Below are 26,974 nucleotides of genomic sequence, written 5' to 3' on the forward strand. Positions count from 1 at the left end.
ATAAAAGATCAAAATAAGAAAAAAAAAGCTGAGTAGAGACATTAGAAGATGCACACTGCAGGGAAAATAGAATTTACAGAATTAGTTCAGCATAGCTAATAAACACATAAATAAATGGCTGAAGAAAAATAACAACAAGCCCTGGTGGGGACTGAATAAGAAGAATCAGTACCCAGATTTGTTACAATATGTTATCTAAAATGTCCACTTTTCAACTCAAAATTATGAGACATGCAAAAAACCATGAAGGTGTAATGAATACGGGGGGGGGGGGGGGGGAAGATAGGCAATAGAAAAATACCTTTGAGGGGGCCCCAATGTTGTATATACAAGGTTTGGAAGTCTTGTGTTATGTTCACAGAACTAAAGGAAAACATTTTTAAAGAATTACAGTATGATGACTATGACATATCAAATAGAAAATATCAATAAAGAGACAGAAATTGTGTTTTTAAAGAGAGAACCACATGGAAATCTTGGAGTTGAAAAGTACAATAACCACAATGGTTATTAGCAAGGCTCAACAGCAGATTTGACTTAGTGAAGAAAGAATCAGCAAACTTAAAGATAAATCAGTAAACATTTTTCAGTCTGAACAGAAAGAAAAAAAGAATGAAGACAAATGAACTGAACCTTAGAGAAATGTAGAACACTGTTAAGCACACTAATATATACATAATGGAAATACCAGAACAAAAGAAGAGAAAGGAGAAGAGAAAATGTTAAAAAATAATAATAATAATGAATGAAAGGAAACAGTCAACAAAACAAAGAGGCAACCCATGGAATGGGAGAAGATATTTTCAAATGACACTACAGACAAAAGGTTGATATCCAGGATCTATAAAGAACTCCTCAAACTCAACACACAAAAAACAGACAATCATATAAAAAAAAATGGGCAGAAGATATGAACAGACACTTCTCCAATGAAGACACACAAATGGCTATCAGGTACATGAAAAAATGTTCATCATCACTAGCCATTAGGGAGATTCAAATTAAAACCACATTGAGATACCACCTTACACCAGTTAGAATGGCCAAAATGAGCAAGACAGGAAACAACATGTGTTGGAGAGGATGTGGAGGAAGGGGAACCCTCTTACACTGTTGGTGGGAATGCAAGTTGGTGCAGGCACTTTGGAGAACAGTGTGGAGATTCCTCAAAAAATTAAAAATAGAGCTTCCCTATGACCCTGCAATTGCACTCCTGGGTATTTACGCCAAATATAGAGATGTAGTGAAAAGAAGGGCCATCTGTACCCTAATGTTCATAGCAGCAATGGCCACAGTCGCCAAACTGTGGAAAGAACCAAGATGCCCTTCAACGGACGAATGGATAAGGAAGATGTGGTCCATATACACTATAGAGTATTATGCCTCCATCAGAAAGGATGAATACCCAACTTTTGTAGCAACATGGACGGGGCTGGAAGAGATTATGCTAAGTGAAATAAGTCAAGCAGAGAGAGTCAATTATCATATGGTTTCACTTATTTGTGGAGCATAACAAATAACATGGAGGACAAGGGGAGATGGAGAGGAGAAGGGAGTTGAGGGAAATTGGAAGGGGAGGTGAACCATGAAAGACTATGGACTCTGAAAAACAATCTGAGGGTTTTGAGGGATGGGGGGGTGGGAGGTTGGGGAACCAGGTGGTATTAGAGAGGGCCCAGATTGCATGGAGCACTGGGTGTGGTGCAAAAACAATGAATACTGTTACGCTGAAAAGAAATAAAAAAAAATTTTTAATGGCTGAATCCATCTCAAATTTGATGAGAAACAATAATCTACCAGTCCAAGACAATCAACAAACCCTAAGTAGAATAAACACAATGATATCACACATAGACATATCACAGTTAAATGATGAAAGCCAAAAATAAAGAGAAAATCTTTAAAAGAGTAAGATAAAAGTGACTCATCACATACAAAGGAGCTACAGAAAGATTAATAACTGACTTCTGATCAGAAACAATGAAACCAGAGGGCAGTGGAGTAACATATTCGAAGTGTTGAAAGAAAAACTGTCAACCAAGAATCCAATATCTAGCAAAGATAACATTTTATTTTTTAAATATTTTATTTATTTATTTAGTTGACAGAGATCACAAGTAGTCAGAGAGGCAGGCAGAGACAGAGAGGGGGGAAGCAGGCTCCCCAATGAGCAGAGAGCCCTGTGTGGGGCTCGATCCCAGGATGCTGGGATCATGACCTGAGCAAAAATAACTTTTAGTAATGAAAGGAGGATAAAGATACCTCAAGATAAACAAAAACAGATTATTTTTGTAAAGCGACAATTTAAATGACAAAACAACAATATAAAACTAATATTCCAACAAAGGAGATTAAAAAATTTTTAGTTATTCAATTGCTACACAAGAAGGTAGAAAAGTGGGGAAAGGAACAATGTGCAGATAGGATAAACAGAAAACAAACATTAGGATGACAGAATGAAGCCTAGACATATCAATAACAGCATTGTATTAAAATAGCCTAACACCCAAATTAAAAGGGATTGCCAAATAGGATTTATAAAGCAAAAGCCAAAATAATGGCTACATGAAATATACTTTATTTTTTTTTAAACATACTTTAAAAATGGAGACACAAATTAGTTAAATGTAAATGGATGGGAAAATATATGTCAAGCTACCATTCAAAAGAAAGCTGGACTGGCCACTTTAATTCCAAAGTAGATTACCGAGCAAGGTATATCACCAGGGAAAAGGAAGGTAATTTGATAATATTGAAAAGGTCAGTTCATCAAGAGGACATAAACTTAACATTTATGCACCTTATAACAGAACTTCAACATATGAAAAAGCAAAAACTGATAAAAATGGAAGCACAACGATCCACAATTATTGTCAAAGCCTTAAATATATCACTCTCAAAAAAAATCAATAAAACAAGTTTGTACACAAAAAATCACCACATACATAAAAGCACAATACAGAAAAATCCGAACACTACTATCAGCCAACTTGACCAAGTTAGCAATCCACCACTACTAGTGACTCTTAGTTGACTAGAACATATGCCCAATAACAGAAATATTAATATTCTTGCCAAATACATAGAAAATATCTATCAATATAGCCCACAGACTAGGCTATAAAACAAGTCTCAATAAAGTTAAGAGAACTGAAGTTATACAAAGTATGTTATCTGACCAAAGTGGAATTAAATTAGAAATAAATAACAAAAGGACCTCTGGGAAATCTCTATTTTGAAATTAAGGATAATACTTCTAATAATCCACAGGGCAAAGAAAAAATCAAAAGAAATTAGAAAGTATTTTAAACTGAATGAAAATTAAAACACAACTTATTAAATTTGTGGTAAGCCACAAGAGCCTGTATTAGCGAAGAAGTAAGGCCTGTAATATGTTACAGATTCTACCTTTATAAACCAAAAAAAAAAAAAGGAGAAACAAATTAAACCTAAAGAAGCAAATGAAAGGAAATAAGTAATATCAGAGCAGAAATAATAAAATGTAAAGCAGAAAAATGAGAGATAAATCAATGAAACCAAAAGCTAATTCAATGAGAAAAATCAATAAAATTATAAGCCTCTACCAAGACTGATGAGGAAAAAAGGGAAAAGGTACAGATTAATAATACTAGAGAAGGGGGAGTAAAATCCCTATAGATATTACAAATATTGAAACAATCATCAGGAAATATTATCTTTTTAACTTTATTCCAATAAATTTGACAACTTACGTGAAATGAACAAATTCCTGAAGGGATACAAAGACAATTCTACTGAATTTAAGAAGAATTAGATAACCTGAATAGCCCTATATCTATTAAAATTAATTCATAGTTTAAAATCTTTTTACAAGAAAACTCCACTTCTACCAAACATTTAATGCTACTACCACTACTACTCCTGTTAGTAATAATAATAATATCAATTCAATACAAAATCTTCCAGGTAACTAAAGAGAAGATAATACTTCCCAACTCATTCTATCAGGGCAACATTATCTTGCCACCAAAACCACATAAAGATATTACAAGAAAAGAAAACTAACTATAAACCAGTATTTATCATGCACATAAATTCAAAACTTCTATACTTTTCTCAAATACAATCCAACAATACATAAAAAAAAATTATACAATATAATCAGGTGGAATTTCATCCCTAGAATGCAATATTGGCTTAACATTCCAAAAAATCAATTCACCATGTTAACAATATGTTTATAAACAATAAAAAGATGTTAAAGATTTACAGACTGAAAACCACAAAGTATTGTCAAGAAATATTTTAGAAGACCTAAATAAATAAATAAATAAATAAATAAGAACATCACATTCATAGGTCAAAAACTCAATATGCCCTGATGTCAATTCTCCAAATTGGTCTAAGGAATTGACACAATTCCAATAAAAAATCCAATAGGCTCTTTTTGTAAAAATGAAAAGCTGACTTTAAAATCTGTATTGGAAAAGAATTTAAGTCACCAAAATAACTTTGAAAAAGAACAAAGTTGAATTGCTAACACTACCTAATTTCTGGACTTATAACAAAGATAACATATTCAAAACCATGTGACACTGGTGTACAGCTAAAAAGAAAAGTGGGATAGAATAGGATCCCTGAAGTTAACCTAAACACATATATAGACAACTGACAGTTGATAAAAGAGCAGAAGCCACTGAGTAGAAAAAAAAAATAGTCTTTTCAACCAGTGGTGCTGGAAAGTTAAATATCCATATGCAAAAAAAGAACTTTAATCCATACCTCACACTATATAAAGAAATTAATCCAAAATGGATCATAGACCTAAATGTAAAACCTAAAAACATGGAACTTCAGAAAGTAAATATAGGAGAATATCTTTGTGATCTTGGGTTAGCCAAAGATTTCTTAGATATGACATCAAGAGCACAATGGATAAAAGAAAATAATTGGGAAATTGTCCTTCAACAAAGTTAAAATTTCTGCTCTCTGAAAGAGCCTATTAAGAGAATTAAAAGGCAAACCATGACTGAAAGAAAATATTTCAAACATGTATTTGATAAAAGATTTGTCCAGAATAAAGAACTCATAAAACTCAATAATTTAAAAAAAAAAAATTCTTAAATGAGCAAAGGATTTGAGCAGAGCACTTCATCAAAGGCAGCATAAAGATGACAAAATAAGCACATGAAAACAATCTCAACATCATTAGTCTTCAAGGAAATGCAAAGTTAAATCTCAGTGAGATACCACTAACCATCTATAAAAATGGCTAAAATTATTAATACTGGCCAAATCAAATGTTACATGTGGAAAAAAACAGAACTCTCCCATGCTGCTGGTAAGAATGCAAAATAATACAACCACTTTGAAAAACAATTTGGCAGTGTCTTAAAAATGTAAAACACACATCTATCATACAATTCCTGCATCCACTCCTATGTATTTACTTTATTTTCAATTTTTTATTAAATTCTAGTTAGTTAACATTTAGTGTAATATTGGCTTCAGGAGTAGAATTTAGTGATTCATCACTTACATATAACACCCAGTGCTCATCACAAGTGCCCTCCTTAATACCCATCACCCATTTAGCCCATCTCCTACCCTCTTCCTCCCCATCAATCTTCAGGTTGCTCTTTATAGTTAAGAATTTCTTATGGTTTGCTTTCCTCTTTTTTTCCACTTCCCCTATTTCCATCTGTTTTCTTAAATTCCACATATGAGTGAAATAATGTAGTATTTGTCTTTCTTTAACTGACTTAACTTCACTTAGCATAATACACCCTAGCTCAATCCATGTCATTGCAAATGCCAAGATTTCATTCTTTTTTTGGCTGAATAATGTTCATGCGCACGTGTGTGTGTGTGTGTGTGTGTGTGTGTGTGTGTGTGTGTATGTGTCACAACTTCTTTATCCATTCATCAGTCAATGGCATTTGGGCTCTTTCCATAATTTGGCTATTGTTGATAATACTGCTTATAAACATCTGGGTGCATGTATCCCTTTGAATTAGTGTTTTTGTATCTTTGGGGTAAATACCTGATAATATAATTGCTAGATCTTAGAGCAGTTCTATTTTTAACTTTTTGAGGAACCTCCATAGTTTTTTCCACAGTGGCTGCAGTTTGGATTCCCACCAACAGTGTAAGAGGGTTCTCCTTCTCTCCATCCTTGCCAAAATCTGTTGTTTTCTGTATTGTTAATTTTAGACATTCTGACATGTGTGAGGTGATATCTCATTGTAGCTTTGATTTGCATTTCCCTGATGATGAGCTATGTTGAGCATCTTTTCATGTGTCTGTTGGTCATCTGTGTGTCATCTTTGTGTCTATTCTTCTTTTGCCCACTTTTAGTTGGATTATTTGGGTTTGGAATGTTCAGTGCTTTATCTATTTTGGATACTAACCCTTTATCAGATATGTCATTTGCCACTGTCTTCTCTCATTTCAAAGGCTTCCTTTTTGTAGGCTATTTCCTTCGCCATGCAGAAGCTTTTTACCTTGCTGATGTCGCAATAATTCATGTTCACTTTTGTTTCTCTTGCCTCCTGAGACATGTCTATAAAGAAGCTGCTACAGTTGATGTCAAAGAGGTTGCTGCCCATATTCTCCTCTAAGATTTTGGTGGTTTTCTGTCTCACATTTAGGTCTTTCAACCACTTTGAATTTATTTTTGTGTCTGGTATAAGAAAGTGGTCCAGTTTCATTCTTTTGCGTGTTGCTGTTCAGTTTCCCCAACACTATTTGTTGAAGAGACTCTTTTTTCCTGCTTTGTTGAAGGTTAGTTGACTACATAGTTGTGAGTCCATTTCTGAGTTTTCTATTCTGTTCCAATGATCTACAAATCTGTTTTTGTACTAGTACCACATAATCTTGATGACTACAGATTTGTAACATAGCTTAAAGTCCAGAATTGTAATGCCTCTAGCTCTACTTTTCTTTTTCAAGACTGCTTTGGCTATTCAGGGTCTTTTGTGGTTCCACACAAATTTTAGGATTGTTTGCTCTAGCTTTGTTAAAAATGCAGGTGGTAATTTGATAGGGATTGCATTAAATGTGTAGACTGCTTTGGGTGTATAGACATTTTACCAATATTTATTCTTCTAATCCATAAGCATGGAATGTTTTCCCATTTTTTATGTCATCTTCAATTTTATTCATAAGAGTTCTATAATTTTCAGAGTACAGATATTTTTACCTCTTTGGTTAGGTTTATTCCTGAAGTATCTTATAGTTTTTGGTGCATTTGTAAATGTGATTGATTCCTTGATTTCTCTTTCTGCCACTTCATTACTGGTGTACAGAAATGCAACAGATTTCTGTACATTGATTTTGTATCCCGCAACTTTACTTCATTCGTGTATCAGTTCTAGCTTGTGGTGGAGTCTTTCCAGTTTTCTACATACAGCATCATTTTGTCTGCGAATAGTTAAAGTTTGACTTCTTCCTTGCCTATTTGGGTTCCTTTTATTTCTTTTTGTTGTGTGAGTGCTGAGGCTAGGGCTTCCAGTACTATGTTAAATAACAACAGTGAGAATAAAAAGATGTTCCTGTCTTGTTCCTGACCATAGAGGAAAAGCTCTCAGCTTTTCCCCATTGAGGATTATATTAACTGTGAGTCTTTTGTATATGGCAAAAAGCATACATTCTTATAAAGATCTATACATGAATGTTGACAGTGGTTTTATTTGTAAAAACCAAAAACTGGAATCAGCTCCCATGCCCAATACCATATGAGTGGATAAATAAATTGCAGTTTATCTATGCAATGGGCTATCACTAAGAAATAAAAGAATGAATGAACTATTAACACACATAAGAACATGGATAAATCTCAAAATAATTATACTGAGAGAATCCAGATGAAAGGGAGCACAAACTGTACGATTCTATTTATATAAAACTATGGTAATGCAAACTAACAAAAAATAGATCAGTAGTTGACTGGGGTGGGAGAAAGCAGTGGGAGGGGCAGGAGGGATTATAGCGAGACAAACAGAAACATCTGGAAGTAATGGATATGTTCATTAGATTGACTGAGGTGATGGTTTCATAGATATATATATGTCAAAACATTAAATTTTATACTTTAAATATGTATGATTGATTGTGTCAGTTGTATCTCTAAAGCTGTTAGATAAATACCCCCCAAGAAAAAAAGAAAAGATAAGATCATTCATATGCAAAATAAAAACAGGATTCTATTAAAATGGAATGTTCAAAGACTCAAAAAATAAAGCTTTTTGAAAAGTAAAAACATGAAGACAGCAACAGGAGGGTTAGAAGATGAAGATACAGAATATAAGACAATAAGACAATAAGACAATGAGAAGGAACACAGGCAAGTTAACACAAAAAACCCAAACCTAACATCTGAATAACAGGAATTCCAGGAGGCGAAAATAGACGAATTTAAAAGGGAAGAAACTGATTTTTTTTTTAATTCTGGAAAATTCCCATGACAAATAATATGGGCCTCTAGATTCACAGAGCCCCACCAGGTATCTCATACAGTAACCAAAAATGGACTTATCAAAAACACACCCCTATTGAAATTTAGACTTGGATTTCAAAGTTAAGATTCTAAAATCTGTCAGAAAGGAAAAAGAAAGTCTTACATCCAAAGAAGCAGGAATCAGAATGGCTGCTGATTTCTCAAAGAGCAACACTGAACACTAGAGGCAGGAGAGCAGTACCTTCCAAATCCTAAAGAATTTAGGATTCTAGAATTCTATACTTAGCCAAATCAGCACCCAAGTGGAGGAACAGAATGAAGTCATTTTTAGAAATGTACAATCTCAAAAAACTTAACTTCCCATCAACCTTTCTCAGGAATCTACTTGAGATTGTGCTCCACCATCAGGATGGATGTAAATCAAGAAAAAGAGTACATTACTGATGCAGTGCAGTTGAAAAAGCAGGGACTCCCCAAGCTGGTAGTGAAGGGACTCCAGGGGATGGCTCTGTGCTAGACCTTAAGGAAATACAGTCCAGACTGGAGTAGGTGAGACTTTTTTTTCTCTCCAGAATAAAGGGACATAATGTAAGTCACTGGACTCATCACTTCTGTTGATGACCTCTATGATGATGGCAGGGAATGGAGGGGACTAGATGACAAGGAGATAGAACACTACATTCACTGATGGTGAGGTCACTTTTTTCACATTTCAACATCTCCAAAATCAGGATATAGATTACAACTGAGGAAGTATCACAGTTGAGTTGGCTGCCTATTGGGTACTGTCTTCATGGCATATCTTAACCATTGATAGCATTTTAGATTCAGTGAAATAGGGTATGTTCCCTACATGAGTAGCTACACTCAAGTATGGAGGCCCATTTAATCAAGATCTTGGCAAGAGCTTTCTGCTGTTTCATCTAGTATAAAGCAAAACGACAATCTGCCCAATCCACGGCCCTCTCTAAACGTACTTAAATATGCACAGAATTCCTTATACAAAGCTTGTAACTCATCCTAGTCTCACCTGGGAGATGTCTGAGGAAAACTGGTTTCCCTATTCACCATTTGGCTGCTTTTGAATTTTGTATTGTGAGCATGCTTTGTGCCTATTGTAAAAATCAGAGAAATTTTTAAATACCTAAGTAAATGTATACATACAAAGTATTTAGAAGAAGTCTAAGAATCTGGACAATCAGCTGTATTGAAGATGACTTTGAATTGCCAGACAGCGGTATAAGAACTTCCTTTTGCTCCATTTGTTCTCAAAAAAGTAAACTAACCTCTCTTAACGTTCTTTGGATTCATGACAACCCTCCTTAAACAAGAGTCAAGTTGGGAACACCAAGGAATGGAGAAAACACACACATACACACACACCCCTTTTAATTCTGTTGCCTGCCTCAAGTTGCCATAATCCATTCAGTCTACCAAAAGACATGAAAAGGCCATTGACCAAAACAGACCCAAAAACACCCACAGAAAAGGGTAGAGGTTGTAGCAAGAAGCTGATGTATCTTTAAGTGTTCTTCCCACAACTACTTCCACCAACCCACATACTCTGTGTCCCTGGTGGACAGGACCAAGATAGTTTACCAGTAGGAGTATGAAGTCAGGAGAAAACTGAGGACACAGATTTATAAAAGCAATTGTCAAAACAAAACAATACAAAAAAACTTCTATCTACCATTATTCCAGAATCCTGGCTACACATATTTTAAGACACCCTGAAGCCCTCGAGAAGGCCATACTACAGGCTTGGTTGGAGAGTGGGCAGGAATGGAACCAATTTCTGTATCTGCTGAAAGCATTTGGAATAATTTCACAAAGCCACTTCAGCTATATGATGGCCTAGCCTATCCAACGTTCCAGAAATTTTGAAAATTCTGGAAATTTTCCAAGGCTCCCTGGACAGGTTTGTGGAAGGTTCCTGGAAGAGATCTGTGGCCTCTCTTGATATCCAGTAGTGCATGGAAGTTTCCAAACCCCTGTCCCCCTGGGGATATGGCCACGACGCCAAGATGGAGAAATGCCGTCTGAGCAAGAGGAAGTGGAGTTTCTTGGATGTGCCTCTTCGCCAGTGCTGTGTCCATAAATCCAAGCAAAGCAATCATTGCCAAAAAGGAAACTACCCTAGGTGCTCTGAGGATAAGTAATGCAGGACTGAGATTGTCGAGGGTTTAAGATGCTCTCTTAGTGAGTCACATATACAGTGATTATTGTCTTCATCATGCAGAACTATTGCAGTGACTCCTAACTGACTTTCTACCCTCCATCTCCTTCCTCCAATCTTGTGTGCTCAGAAGCCAGTCTGAGCTTTCTAAAATATAAATCTTAGTGTCTTATCCCCCTCTTAAAACTCTGCAATAATTCACCAATGGGATTAAGTCCTTCCTGGTGGCAAGACATACCATGTCTCCCTGATTTATTCCAAACGAGAAACTGGCTTTGCTAACTACTTACTTCCAGGGAGAGATAACAGATAAATAAGTATATACAAAAAGATAAATAAGTATATACAAAAACAAAACAAAAAAAGCTTTTTCAGTGAACCTAATGACACCAAACTCCCATACTTCAATTTGTTACTTGGGTGGACATTTCACAGTGGTTATCTTCTCATAGACTCTATTAAAATTGCTATCACCCAAAGTTCGGTATTTCAGTAGTATTACTTTGAGATTTATTTGGCCAATGTATAAGCCTTGTTGAATCTACTGGGGAAAAATAAAGCTTTCAAGTTAAAACCATGGTAGTCAAAGCAACATGGAGTAGAATGTTGAGCTCATGACCACCTATGTGTCAGTATTATGGAGTTTTTGAGGGGCATTTTACCTGGGCCATGGGGACAAGGGAGTGCTTGGGGTACACAAGGGTGAAGGTAGAGCTGGGAACCAGACACACTGTGGACCTGGAATAGCAGGGCAGAGAAGACGTCTGGGTAAAAAGCAACTGGACAAAAACTCAGGAAAGGGAAAGAGATTTGAGAAAGGAGATAAGATGAAGCTCTTCTCATAGGAGGTCAATCTATCCAGCAATTAGCGACAAGAGGTTTTGGACTCATTCATTCAACAAGGCTTACTGCATTCACACCTACTATGTGAAAGACACTCTATTGAGTCGTGGGGTTATAGGTGTTCTCCCTTTAGTTTTAGGATGTGTCCCAGGAAATGGAAACATTGGATAACTTCCTGCATGTGCACATTCCCTCAAGAGCTGGTCCCCAACTTTGTAATGTGTCACTACCATTTAACTTAAGGCACAGGAGGTCATGATGGATCTCCCACGACAGTATGTTCTAACTTCCAACAATCACTGGACACCCCGGGCTATAGTGATATTGCTGAGGCCCCTCCAGCAAAGACTTCCAGAGATCACTGACTGGTGAACTTCATCCTGTCTCCTTCATCCACCCCACAAAGGTGCACCTGCCTCAAGTCAGCAAAAACTCCATTGAAAGCCCGGCTCAATCCTCTTTCTTGGCACCTGGTTGGTTCTTCTAGCCATGTCACTTGCTCACCTTCTCTCCACCATCAAGGTTAAGAACTCTTTGAAAGAGCATGAAATGACAGCAGAAAGCCAGGCCCCAGTGAAGTAAATGGACTGTGATATAACTCGAAAGCTAGGGACCTGCCAGAACCCAACAGCCAAGAAGTCAAATGGTGTCCAAGCTACCAAACTTGACAGTAAGCCACAGAGAAAATTTACATGAGTTGTACTCTCCCTTATTATAATGGGTCCATACACAGATCATAAATGTATGAGACAAAATGGTGCTGCATAGAGCAGTACGAAATGAAATGTAGTCCCAAGACATCTGTACAAACCTTAGTAAGCTTCCCCCCACTTCACACCTCCATTTCCTCATCTGTAAAACAGGATTAGTAGTGACCATCTCATTGTCAGAAATAAATGACATAATTCCTAGAAGCACTTCACTCCGAGACTGGTGCCACGTCAGCACTCGCTGAATGGGAGTGATTCCCATCATCACCACGCCTGGTGTTATGAGGCTCCAGGGGCCCATCTGGGCATGGGAAGGGAATTCTTGGAGGCAATATGGACACCATCCCCCAGAGGACTGCTCCAAATTCCAACTAGAACTCTGGTGGTTTGGTCAAGAAAAGCACCCTGGAAGTTCTGCTCATAGACTTTTTTTTCCTCAAGGGACCTCACAGAAATAATACCTGGACTCCCTAGAGAGTGCTCTGCGAGCCACAGCACTGCTTTCAGCCCACACCTTCCATTAGCACGGTGTCACCAAAAGAAACCTAAGTCAGTCAGGAGCTTTAATCAGCTCCTACTTTTGGACAAGCGATCCGTGTCTCCCCAGCCTCCAACAGGGCAGGTCCATGACAAAGGCTACAGAGAGCAGGAAAAGAGGAGGGACTCTGGATGGACCCAGGCCCCAGGGCTGCACTTATTAGCTCAGGGGCCTAGAGCAGCTCAACAACCACCTCCAAACTTGGTCATCTCTGGCCTCAGGACTAAGGGTCACCTGCCCAGCTTGCCCTCAGTAACCAGCCCTTCACAGTGCAGGCCAGCGACCTTGAGACTGTGGAACACCCAGCTGTCACACTGGCCACAGGCCCAGGGGCAACGTGTACAAACCTTCTTGCAGGCATTTGTCTGCTCCTGAATCTAATTGCAAACACTCACACATCCCCACCATCAATACATTTATGATTCACATTGTTTCCGAGCTTTTAATGAACATTTTCTCATCTGTCTGTTCTCATTTCGAATGGCAAAGCATGACATATAACCACCATGCACAGAATACTAATGCGAATGACCTCTCGCGTTGTGTTTAGTTTACAAAACAGTTCAACACACAGCAGCTGACAAATGAAGCATTTAATTTTCATTCACTAATTTTTGAATTGCCAAGCCCTTACTAGGGCCACAAAAGCAGTGAGCAACAGAGGTACCAAGCTGAATCCCTGTCCCGTGATCTGAGGAAGAGCTGGGAAGATACAGCCAGTAAACATGACCTTGAGTGAAGGGAAGGCAGGACAGCAGTGTGGCTGAAGTCTGGGACTCTGGGCTCAGAGTCCAGAGTCTCTGGGACCCCCCCCAAAGGATAAAGTACTAATACATACTATAATGGAATGAACCTCAAAGACACCACGCCAGGTAACAGAAGCCAGTCACAAAAGGCCACATCGTGTATGATTTCATCTATAGGAAAGGTCCAGAAGAGGCAAATCTATAGAGACCAAAAGTAGGTTTGTGGTTGGCAGGAGCTAGAGAGGAGAGGGGAAGGGGACAGGGACTACCAACGGGTCTCGGTTGCTTTTTGAGGTGATAAAAATGTTCCAAAATGGACATGGTCGTAGTTGCCCACATCTGTGAACACACTAAAAACTACTGAACTGTCATCCTTTAAGTGGGTGAATTTTATCAGAAATGCTGCTTTAAAATAAAGTAGCTCTGGGAAAATTATTGACTTCTCCAAGCCTCAGTTTCTTCATCTATAAAATGAAGATGATGACGGTGGCAAATTTAAAACGGTGGAGGCCGGGACACCTAGTGGCTCACTCGGTTGCTCGTCCCACTCTTGACTCTGGCTCAGGTCATGATCTCAGGGTTGTGAGATCGAAAGCCGCACTCGGGATTTTCTCTCTCTCCCTCTTCCTCGGCCCCTCCCACCCGCTCTCATGCACATACACACTCTTTCTCTCTCTAAAAAAAGAAATAAATGAAATAAAATGACTGGAAAATCAGAGGGATAACTGTAAAAAGAGTTCATTGCTCTTCCCACTATTGTTAACAGCTTTAAAAGAGGGGGGTCCCTCACAAGAGGCAAGCCAAGCGCCCACCGAGGGGAGAGTGGAAAACAAAATGAGGCACACACACAGTGGCATATTATTCAGGCTTAACGAGGAAGCAAATCCCCTTGTATGAGGCAACACGGATGAACCTGGAGGACCTTAAGCTGAGCAAAGCAGGCCAGTCACCAAAAGACACATTCTGTATGAGTCCTCTCCTAACAGGTGCTTCAAGCAGTCAAATCCAGAGAGAGAGAAAGGAGAACACGGTTGCCAGGGACGGGGGCTGGGGAGGGGCAGCCAGCGTGCAAGGAGCACACAACTGCATGTTGCACGCCAACGAGCTCTGGAGATGGACAGCGGGAATGGTGGTGTGACCACGAGGATGTACTTCCTGCCACAGACCTGCACGCTTACCTACGGTTAAGACACACATTATATGTTATGTGGATTTTTACAACAACAGAAAAAAAATACTTAAGATAGAAGAGCTGGAGAAAGAAATGCTGTGGGAAGGAGGGAGAAATCTGGGGAAGGCCTCACGGGACAGAAGGCCCGGAGCTAAAGCCTCAGCGGTGCAGACAGATGGGGCGTCTCCATGCCAGCGGCCCCGGGACAGACCCCGGCACTGCCTTCCAGAAGTTCTCTGGCTTCCTCCCGCTCTGCCATCCGCTCCGCCACCCAGCACCGGCCCACGGAGCACAATGTGCCAGCTCGGAGCTCGGGGGTGTGGGATCAAGAGTGAGTCATGGGAGTTCTGCTTTCAGACAGACTCGGTCCCTGCCAGCGGAGGGAACTCCCCCGAACAGAAGCCTCACACCTGGGACCTCCCATCCACGCACCGGCCTTACAACCCCGTTCCCCCAAAATGCCCAATGGAACGGCCCAAGTGGGCCGAGAGGGAAGCTGAATCACACTGATGTGCAGGAACATCAGACTTTGGGGTGATCTCATAGTTCCCCTTTGTTTGTTGGGTTTCCCCCTGTGTGCTGTGCAGGGGGTTAGTGCAGGAGATGGGACAGGGGGCTAAGGAGAAATTACAGAGGACAAGAGAACTGCTTGTAGGTCTCTAACTCAGAAAAAAAGAGACTGAATTATGTAGGGTTAACACCGACAGGATGTTCGTCCTTTCAGTGTCCCTCAAACGTGATAGCAGCACGTGGAAGGAGCATATCCCCGAAAATGCAGCAAAAACCAGGAGGCCTGAAATCTGCTGCCTGTCCCGTATTGCAGCCCCCGTCATTTAAAGGTGCAAGATCCTACCGATACATTCTCATTCTTTATTTACTTCTAGAGCAAAACAGGTTGGGAGAGGAGTGGAGAAAGCACAGAAACATAAGAAACATATGCCAGACATAAGCATAGACACACAAATCTGGGAAGTACTTGGAAGGCCTAATCCAGAGGTACACCTCTGACACCCACTCTCTCCAGTTCTATAATGCATAGAATTCCACCATTAAAAACGCAGCCCTGGGGGCGCCTGGGTGGCTCAGTGGGTTAAGCTGCTGCCTTCGGCTCAGGTCAGGATCCCAGAGTCCTGGGATCGAGTCCCGCATCGGGCTCTCTGCTCAGCAGGGAGCCTGCTTCCCCCTCTCTCTCTCTGCCTGCCTCTCTGCCTGCTTGTGATTTCTCTGTCAAATAAATAAATAAAATCTTTAAAAAAAAAATGCAGCCCTGATGTCTGAAACCATTATTTTAAATATTGTTTTAGAACATCTAGCCAATGCAATAAGGCAGGAAACAAAAGTGTGGAGGTAATCTATGGGAAAGAATCTTAAAAAATATTATTTGCAAAAATCATCATATATCTATGTAAATAAATAACTAGCTCAAGAGAAGTAACTGGAAGAATTTAAAATGACTAAGAAAATTCAAAAGATGTCTGGTTTCAAAATAAAGATCTAATCAACATTCAGCAACAACTGGTCAAAAAATACAATAGGAAAATAGTCCTATTAATGGAAGCAACAAAAATATACAATACCTAGAAATAAACTTAACAACAACAAAAAAAAATGTGCAGGATTAAATGAAGAAATCCACAAAACAACTGTGATACATTAAAAAAATAATTGTACCAAATGGAAACACTTCTATTACTATAAACATGTTAATTTTCTCAAAATTGACTTTTAATTTAAAGCAATTTCAGTCAAAATCTCATGGGGATTTTTTTTTTTTGAACTGACTATTTTAGGCAAATAAAAAAGCAGGAATATCCTAGAAGTTTTTTTAAACAAAGACAAAAATATGGGGCACCTGGGTGAAGTTCCCACCTTTGGCTCAGGTCATGATCCCAGGGTCCTGGGACTGAGCCACACATCAAGATCCACGCTCCATGGGAGTCTGCTTCTCTCTCTCCCTCTGCCTCTCCTCCCACTTGAGCTCTTTCCCTCCCTCTCAAATAAATAAATAAAATCTCTAGAAAAGAGAGGGAAAAATAAATTCAGGACTTATACTACAAAACTACAATAAAGTGTAACTGGTATAAGCACAAAGATGAAATTGTATAAAAAGTGCAGAAACAGATCTTTGTATACATTACATATTTTTATGTGTGTGTATAATTTTGTATATAATAAAAACGGCATGTTAGATTCTGGATTCAGTAAAGAAAGTTGGTCTAAATAACTGGTGTTAACTATATAAAGGAAAGTTGTGAGATGCCTACATCATACCAAAAATCAATGAGAATACAGCTTAATTCAAGAACCCAGGGGCACCTGGGTGGCTCAGTGGGTTAAAGCCTCTGTCTTTAACTCAGGTCATGATCCCAGGGTCCTGGGATTGAGCCCTTCATCGGGCTCTCTGCTTGGCAGGGAGCCTGCTTTCTCCTCTCTCTCCGCCTGCCTCTCTGCCTACTTGTGATCTCTGTCTGTCAAATAAATAAATAAAATCTTAAAAAAAAAAAAAGAACCCAAAGTAAAATAAACAAATTAACATTTGTAATTGGGGGTTAGAGTTCTTTCTAAGCTTATAGGAAAAAATTTTTTTTAATTTATTTTTTATTTTCAGCATAACAGTATTCATTATTTTTGCACCACACCCAGTGCTCCATGCAATCCGTGCCCTCTATAATTTTTAAGTTTTAATTACAGAAATATTTTAAATTTCTGTATATCAAAGAATGTCATAATCTAAATTTGAAAAAAAATCACGAGGGAAAGACTCACAAATGGTAGATAAACATTTTCAATATTGAAACAAATCTTATGATTCATTAGGAAATAGATGAACACGTCAGTGAAAAAGATCAGGAAAAGAAGTGGGGAGGAAAAGAAGAAACATGAAATGACAGGTAAACAAATAAAAGATATTTAAACTTACCAGTAATAAAAGTTTAAAAAACAAAATAAAGAATGGGCATTTTTCACAAAATTGGCAAAAGTTAGAATAATTGACCAGTGTTGGCAGATGTTCAGGTAAATATACTTCTGGGGAGTTGTAAATGCTGGACTAATTTATAACATTCCTGAAGGGCAATTTGGCAATGCCCATGAAAAACCTTTTGAAATAGTCACATCTTTTGATCAGTAGTTCCACTTTTAGAAAATAGCCTAAGGAAATAACCAGAACTATGTGCAAAGTTTCAACATCATCATCACATGTTAGGGGCAGCATGTGCATTTACTCATTAGGCACAATTCTATGCTTTCAATTGATTGTGTAACTTAATCCTTAAAAAATAATATCTAAAAACTGATATGATCTCCATTTCTACATATGAGGAAACTAATGTACAGAGAAATGAAGAAAATCATCCAAGTTCCCACTACTAATATGTGGTGGAGCCAGAAATTCATAGTTGGGGGGTGGCGGTCAGGGGCAACTGCCTCGGCCCAGGCTCTTAACACTAAGTTGCCAACAAGAAGCATCAACAGCAAAATTTTGACCCTACATACTGTCCAACAACAAGGGACTGATTAAATACACCCTGGCATATACACAAAAGAGAATTAACAGCTGGATGGATGGATGGACAGACAGAGGTCTAGATGGGTAGATGCATGAATAAATAATGGATGGATGGATGGATGGATGGATGGATGAAGGGACGGATGAATGGACGGGTTAGTGGATGGCTGGGCTGGAGGATGGACAGATGGATGGATGGATGGAAGGATGGATGGGGGGATGGGTGAATGGATGGGTAAATAAATGGTGGACGGGTAGAGGATGGATGGGGAATGGGTCAAGGGACTGATGGTTCAATTCACAAAACATTCATTTGTGCTACTGTCCTCATTTTTCTTTCCATTCGCATGCATTAAACATTAACTTCAGGGCAGACAAATTTTCAGGTACCATTTACCCTTAACCAAAACAGTTGGGAAAAAATTAAACAGCAAAACCCAAGGCTTCTGCTCCCAGGGAGAAATGGTGAGCACAGACATCGTGGGGCAGCCCTCAAATCAGAAGGTGTTCTCTTTCCAAAACTCTTAAATTTCTTTGTACACAAAGATAGAGTTCAAAAGAAGTCACAAAATGGGAAACCTTTAAAGTCTAGGTCTCAAAGACAACAAACCACAAGCCTGATAACTGTCCGCATGGATACAGGAAGAGGCAGCGTGCCGGTGTGGACTGGAATATATGGGATACAGAAGATCACCAATGAGGGGATAAAAATGAGAACAAGATAAGAGGATTCAGAAGGAGCCAGGAGAGATGCTCCCTACGTCCTGGTGTAGGGAGTGGATCTCCCCTGCTCGCTAGGCGAGGAGGGACTGGCATTAACCCCCAGAACCACAGGACATTGTGAGCTCTCTGTTCATTATCTGTTGTCTTCACCCAAGTAAGACTGTTTTCTATGATAAACATGATACTACTTTAATTTTTTCTATTTATTTTTTAAACCATTGAAACCCCTCAAATATGATTAGGGTTGGAAACATCTAACAACTAAAGGCAACATCCTCGTGACCAGAAAACCAAAAGAAAAATGAAGTGCTCTAACACAGAACTGGCATGCAGTAGGTCTGGAGAGGTCATAGTGGTTAGGCGGCAGGGGGACTGCACTGCTCCTGCTGGCTCTGCTGGTACCCCTAATGGAAAGGGAATGTTCTACTCGTTGAGCCTGTCCCCAGGAAACTTCCATGCGCTGCTGCATTTATTCACTCACTTAACACCTGCCAACCCCTGGGGGTTAGGTATCATCATTCCCATTTTAAAAATAAAGACACGGAGACACAGAGGACTTAGAACAACTCATCAAAGTCACACACTGAAAGCAGCAAGAGATGCAAGCCAAATCAGATCAGAGTGATTCTCGGTCTCGAGATGCAGAAAAGGCAGGTGTCCCTAGGAACTCACTCTGGGAAGGGACGAGCACATGCGGCAGATGCTACCCGGGTCCCCACGCTTTTCCTTTCCAGCCTTGATCTCCTCTACATCCCCATCCCCGGAGCAACTCTAGAAGCCACGGGAGAGCTCTGGAAAGCTGCTGGGGATTCTTCCCTCTCACACATTGAATCCTTTAACACCCACTTCACACCAGACACCATGAAGATCTCCCTCCTGCAAGAAGCCTGACTCTGTGGAGTCCTGACCTCAGAAGACAACAAGGGGGTGACCCACAAAAGAAATGAAATCGACCTGTGGGAGCCCCCTACACTAGGTAATTCCTGGCATTTTATTTCAACCTTCCAAGAAAACGTCACTGTCCCCAACTTACAGGTGAATAAACGGAGTCTCTGGGAGGTGAAGCGACCTGCTTAAGCAACAGCTGTCACACCAGCTCACCAAGACCCACAGAGAAAAGGCCACATGGGGGCCTGACCCAGACAAAGATTTTGACCACATGTGTCTACAGAGCAAAAGGACTTTCTAGGTGAGTGAGCTCTGACAGGCTCCTTCCCAGCTGACAAGGTAGCACGGCTGGAACACTGTCCCTGTGACAAGAGGCAGCACACTTACTCCTCATCAGGTGACAATCTTGGAACACCATCCCCCCCATTATGAGTTGTACAAGCCCAGCAAAAGGGGCCTGCAGCCCTGGGCCACCTGACTCCTCTCCCCTCAGGAGAGCTCTGCAGACTGGCACCCTAGGGCCCCTCATGTGCCACAAATTTGCAAAACCAATGACATAGGGGTGAGGGACAGACATCTGCCATTGCTAGAGGCTCCCCTGCTGAGCAGGTACTTCTAGAACACTGGTCTCCCTCAGCGGCACAAGCCCACCCCCAAGGGCCAGGCATTGGCAGCATCCTGCCCATTAAACAAAACAATCAACACAAGACGTTCCAGCAACCCGCCTGGGGGTCCTGCAGGCAGAACGCAGGGGTGTGGGATTGTTTTTTTAATATTTGTGTGTGTGAGAGAGCAAGGGGAGGGGCAGAGGGAGAAGCAGAGAATCTGCACTGAGCACGGAGCCCAATGCTGGGCTCATGACCTTGACATCATAACCTCACCTGAAATCAAGAGCCGGAAGTTTAACCAACTAACTCACCCAGGCACCCCCGGGGTGTGGGATTTTTCACTAAAACCCTCTGATTCCAAATCCCACGTTCTGTGAGTGATACCAGTCAACCTCTTTTCCACGCACTGAGCATCTGGAAAGCCAGTTGTCTACCCTTTATGACATTAGTAACCCTGAAGCCAGGAGAGACCAATGAAACCTTGTCAACAAATACTGTCAAGAACTCCAAGGCAAAAGGCAGTCAGCAGATCCTTGCTCAGGATCAAGAGCATCTAGGTACATAAACTCAGCCCAAACGCCTACCGGCTGTGTGACCTTGGGAAAGCCACTGACCTTTTACACTTCTCAGCCATGAAAGATGATAAGAGCACCCACCAATCAGGGCTGGTAAGAAGATAAAGTGAGCTAACACCTACAACACACTTCAGACGCCGTCTGTCACTCTAAGCACCCATCATGTTCACGAGCATTACCAGTATGACTATGGCTACAAAGACTGACAGTAGTACACAGGTCAGCAACAAGGAACAGGGTGATCTGGCCCCTAGATTTGACTTTCAGCAGCAAAATGACAAAAAAACTGTAACATCACTTCCTCACGCCTGTGGGGACTGTGAGATCAACTGTACCCATGAGTGCGGCTTCCACACCAAACACCAAAGTGTCCTTCTTTGCTTGGAAAGGCTTCTCTGCTCGCCTGCCCTTCATGCTGACCCTCTCGCCCCAGAGGACGGGGCCACTGCTGGTTTACCCAGAACAGGCAGCACATTGCCACGCCCTGAGGAAACAGCACTGTGGCCGGTAGGATCCCGCTTCCTACCGTCCATCACCAAGCCAGCCACTGGGCGAACTCAACATGATCCACACCTGATTCCTTGGAATCTGAAGAGTGACATGGAAAGGGAAGGGAACAAGACTACTCCTGATCTCAAGACCTTCCTTTGCCCCTTGGCTCTGGGATGAGGCACGTCTCTACCGGGTCCCATGTCAGGGTGAAAGTAAGGGCAATGACCTTCCCAACCCCATTAAGATCTGCACATGGCAGGAAGCTGAGCAGAAGCATGGGCTGAGTGTATAATAAACTGACACAAAATTATCCTACCCTAGTGCCTGGGAAGATGTGATTCCCTAATCCCCAGTGCTAGGAATCCAAGAGGGAATTGTGCCACAGGGAAGAAAGGGGCTTCTTTAAACGTGCGCACAATGTTCCCTTTGGCCCTGACCCTGGTAGTCACCTCTTATTTTCTTCTTGAGGCCAGACTTTTAAAGTGCAGATTCTGAGCAATTTTCCTTGAATCCTCTAAAGTGTTCTTCCTATTCTGAATTGGATGTTGAGGACAAAAAAAGTAACCCCAAGAATGTAAGGCACAGGAAGTCAAGTGCCCAAGACACGCTGAGAACAATTTCCGGCTCAGACAGCTCAGGCAGGATCTCTGCCTGGCCACAGCCATGCCAGGAGAGCACTATACCATGTAGGACAGCAAGGTCCCTTCTCAGGGTAGGAGGGAGCCCGTGAGGTTGCAGGAGGGCCTGGGGCCGGACGGCGCACCATGCAGGCCACTCACTGGAGGCTGTGCTCTCCTCCACCCCGGTTACTCTGGGCTCAGGGTCATTTAAAAACTGAGCCGACTTAAAAACGGACAGACTTAAAATCCAGATTCCCAGCTTCTCTTGGGGGGGAAAAAAAAAAGATTAAAACAAGGGAAGAACTGGCAGCCCTGGGTCTACATTCCAACCACTAGCTGGATTTTAAAAACCAATTACCCTTCCTGGATGTGCCACAATCCCCACTATTCCGCACGGTGTCCCCGAAGTTCAGGGCCAGCCCCCATTCACCACCATATGTGTGCCGTCAATTTTCTTAGGGCATGGAAATATCTCTTTGTATTCAAAAGCATCAAAAAAAAAAAAAAAAGTAAAACAAAAGGTAGACACAAAAGGCCAGTGTTTCCAGAAAAATAGGAAAAGGTCCAACACATACCAGTTTCCTCATCTGCAGCACCAGCCTGGACCCCAGGCGAACAGCACAGCATCTGGTATCAGAGGCATCTGCGTTCCTGTCCCAGCTTGGCAACATCTTAGCTTATGAGACCACAGGTACGTCCTTAACCTCTCAGGGCCTCAAAGTCCTCATCATTAAAGGGCCAGGCTTCACGGGGCTCGGGAACGGACTTATAAAGATACTGTATCCAAAGCACCAGGCGCAGGGCCTGGGACCCAATCAGCACTCAGTAAAGGCCAGCAGCCACCGTTACCCGTGCTGTCGGGTGGCAGCAGTGGTGGCGGAGGCAGAGACAGCTGGTGGGAACAAGATGGGAGTTTGCCATCTGGAGCCTCTTCTGGAATCAAGAATATACTTTGCTTCCCTCCTGACTTCTGAGCCCAGACTTCTGAGCCCTCCTGACTTCTGAGCCCAGAGAAGCATGAGACACACAAAAGAGGTGTGGCCACACCCAAAAGCTGTCTGTACAGACTCCTCTAGAACCAAAGAAGAGGCACCCTAGTTTCTTTGCCTTGCAGCCTCATACCGCCCTGCCACGTCTCCTCTCTGCGTCCTGCACACAAGCTTATTTATCTGGCCTCTGCCCTTCCCTCTGAACGGAGCACGCTTCCCCATCTCTGTCTCCCGAGCAGGTGCTTACTCGCATTTGAGGATTCTGATCCGACATGGGCACCAAGAAGCCTTTCCTGGATTCTTGGGTGAGATTCCTAGACCCTGAGTCCTGTTCTACATTTGTTCGTCTTCCCCACTAGAGGGGGAGCCCTTCAAAACGAGAGCACACAAGACCAACCAGATACATAAAGGGAAGAGCACAGGTTTGTATCCCGCTTTGCCATTTAAAACTCAGCTGGGAAATCCTGAGCTAGTCCTCTTAACCCTCAGGGCCTGCGTTTGTGCAAATGGAAGACTGAGTTAACAAAACACACCACAGAGCATCTTTGTGAAGAATAAATAATATCAGCAGATCAACACACTGAATTCTTACTGGCACCCCATAACCATCATCGGACCCAATCCCACACTACCACCAAAACAACTCCCCCTTTCCTGTCTCCAACTTAACTTGGGAGACCTAAACTTGAACTGTGCCCTATCTCTCACTCTCCTGACTTCCAACTCTACCCCGAGAGCTCTAAGGGATCCAGTGTGGCCACAGGCTCCAAATCAGCCCATCCCACACAAAGAAATCCGTCAGAGGGGAATGTCAAAGGAGGAAAGTAATTGGAAAATGCATTTTTTCAAAGAAGACATACGGATGGCCAACAGACACATGAAAAGATGTTCAGCATCACTAACCATCAGGGAAATGCAAATCAAAACCGCAGATACCCCCCTTATACCTGTGAGAATGGCAAGAATCAAAAGGATAAGGGCGCCTGGGTGGCTCAGTCAATTAAACATCTGACTCTTGATCTCAGCTCAGGTCCTGATCTGACTGGGAATTCAAGCCCTGCTTTGGGCTCTATGCTGAGTGTGAATCCTACTTCAAAAATAAGAAGAGAAGAAGAAAAAAAAAAAAAGACAAGAAATAATGACTGTTGGCAAGGCTGTGGAGAAAAAGGATTCCTCTGTGCACTGTTGGTGGGATATGCAAATTGGCAAAGCCACTATAGAAAACAGTATGGAGAGTCCTTAAATAAAAAAAGAAAACCCACCCCCCCAAATGTAAAAATAGAATTGCCATGTAATCCAGTAATTCTATTACTGGGTATTTACCCAAAGAAAATGAAAATAATAATTCAAAAAGATGGAGACACCCTATGCTCACAGCAGCATTATTTATAATAGCCATTGATCAGTAGGTGAATGGATAAAGATGTGGTACATGTAAACACACACACACACACACAAATGCACGCACACACACACGCACACACTCACAGTGGAATATTACTCAGCCACAAAAATGAAATTTTGCCATTTGCAATAATATGCAACCTAGAGATTATAATGCTAAATGAAATAAGTCAGACAGAGAAGAACAAATAAGATATGATCTCACTCATACGCGGAATTGAAAAAACAAACAGGGGAGCCTGAGTGGCTCAGATGGTTGAGCATCCATCTCTTGATTTTGGCTCTGGTCATGATCTCAGGGTTGTGAGATCGAGCCCTGCATGGGGCACTGCTCTGGGCTTGGAGCTTGCGTAGGATTCTCTCTTCCTCTACACCCCCCTGCCCTACGCCCTCACTCTCTCTCTCTCAAATAAAAATAAAATAAAATAAAATACAAACAAAGAAAAAAGAGACAGAGAACAAGCTAGTGGTTACCAAAGGGGAGTGGGTGGGGAATGGAGGAAATAAAAGGGATTAAGGGTACACGTCTCGTTGTTGAATCACTGTATTATATGCCTGGGACTAATAGAACACTGTATATTAACTAACAGGAATTAAAATAAAAACTTAAAAACAAAAATAAAAAACACCCATCTCTAGTAAGGGATATTTGGGACTAAACCACCATATTCATATACATGTAATCATTATACATATACAATTATTAAAATTCTGTTGATCATGTTAAAAAAAGAATACATTTATCATAATGAGCACTGAGTAATTATAGAACTGTTTAATCATGTTGTACACCTGAAACTAATAATGCTATATTAAAAAATTAAGTGAATTATGTGCCTTTATGTATATGTTTGAATATTGCCATAAAAAACATTTAAAATAGAAAAACATAGTCAAGATGTAAGAGTAAGACTTGAAATATCAAGTGGATGTAAAACTGTATGTACAATGTGATTCTATTCTGTGTCTAAATAAAATGTATATAACAAAATAGACTTAAAGAACTGACCAAAATGTTAAGATAGTGATTATGGGTCACTCGTGTTTATTACTCACACTTTAATTTTCCAAATTTTCTGTGGTAAGATTTTATTTTATTATTTAAAAATTAAAACACTATTGTGTGCCTAGCAGTGTCTTATTTAGTGTAAATAATTAAATAATTGCTTAAAAAGTAAAAAAAAAAAAATTCTTGAAAATATATAAAGCAACCGGTGATTTGCTTACAATAGTCTTTGCTTCTTCCCAATAATAAATGCAAAACACCGTCTTCTAAAATGTCCCTGTAACACTTACCAAAAAATTGAGCAGTATTCATCCACCAGAAATGCTCAATAAATATCAAAACCCAGAAAATGACCAACTATTCTTTTGTCTGCAAAACAATAAAAAGCAAAATCAACCAGTAAAAAAAAAAAAAAAAAAAAAAAAACCTAAGAACATTCCTATCAAGAGTTAAGCCTTGGCTAGGAAAGGCAACCCAAATAAATTATGGGATACAAAGTAAAATAACGGTAACAGCTCCAACACATATATTTTGAATCCTAAACCTGAGATCAGAATGAAAAAAAAAATTTACTCTTATGTGAAACTTCTAAAATCAGAAAGAATGAAAATATATTAAGTATTTAGTATAAAAAGCTAAAAAAAAAGAAACAACAAAATGATCCTAATCAAAGCAAGAGAAAGGGATCAATTTTTAAGAACAAAGTAATTAAGAAAAATAAAAAGCAGAAAGGGCAGATTGAGTCAGAAAAAAACTAATAATTAGTTCTTTATAAAAGGACTGGTTTAAAAAAAAAAAAGACAAACCTCAAGCAAACCAAACCAGAGTGAGGAAGAGAACACATAAAACCTGAAACATATGAAAAAAAAGGCTATAAACACAGAGATCTTAAACTATTATATTTCCTCTGCAACCAATAAACTGGAAAATGCAGAAGAAATTAATGATTGTATTAAAACAATCCCCAAAAATCAATTATCAGAAGACCTGACAAAATTAATAACCAGGAAAGAAATTAGGAAAAGCTGCCAACAAACAACCCAGGGGGTGGGGGAAGGATATGCCATGCCCAAATGGTTTCATTAATAAGCTCTTTCAAACTTTCAAAGGATAATGTAAAAGCTAATCAATAGACTTTAGATTACAGAAAAATAGGGAATGTCCCAGTCTGTTTTGTAGCTGGCATAACTCTCGTTCCAAAACCAACACCGATAATGCGGGAAAAACAAAAACAAGAAACTTTAGACTTCTATTCCAGCCAAGACAGAGCAACTTTTAGGAAACCAATATTCCTGCCAAGAACAACTAGGGAAGCTGCTAAGATACATTACCTGCTCTGAGACACTTGAGAACTGTCTAGGCAGCCAGGATCTGAAGCACCAAAATCCCTGAGAAAGGAATTCACAGAGGTGTGCCTAACATTCTGCACGCTGGTCTTCCCCTTGGGTTACTCACCAGCATGTAAATCGTGCAGGGTTAGATGCTGAAAGGGTTGGCAGAAATACAAACACAGAAAGCAAAGAAGTACAAGGAAGCTAAG

General features: G+C 40.4%; 1 protein-coding gene across 1 annotated transcript in view; it reads right to left on the reverse strand.

Annotated features, from left to right (window-relative positions):
* The window catches only part of CDYL2 (chromodomain Y like 2), a 164,937-nt gene that overhangs the window by 97,506 nt on the left and 40,457 nt on the right, over window positions 1-26,974 (reverse strand). The window lies entirely within an intron of this gene.

The sequence above is a fragment of the Mustela erminea genome, chromosome 19 (genome assembly GCF_009829155.1).
Source record: "Mustela erminea isolate mMusErm1 chromosome 19, mMusErm1.Pri, whole genome shotgun sequence".
In the NCBI taxonomy this organism is placed as follows: Eukaryota; Metazoa; Chordata; class Mammalia; order Carnivora; family Mustelidae; genus Mustela; species Mustela erminea.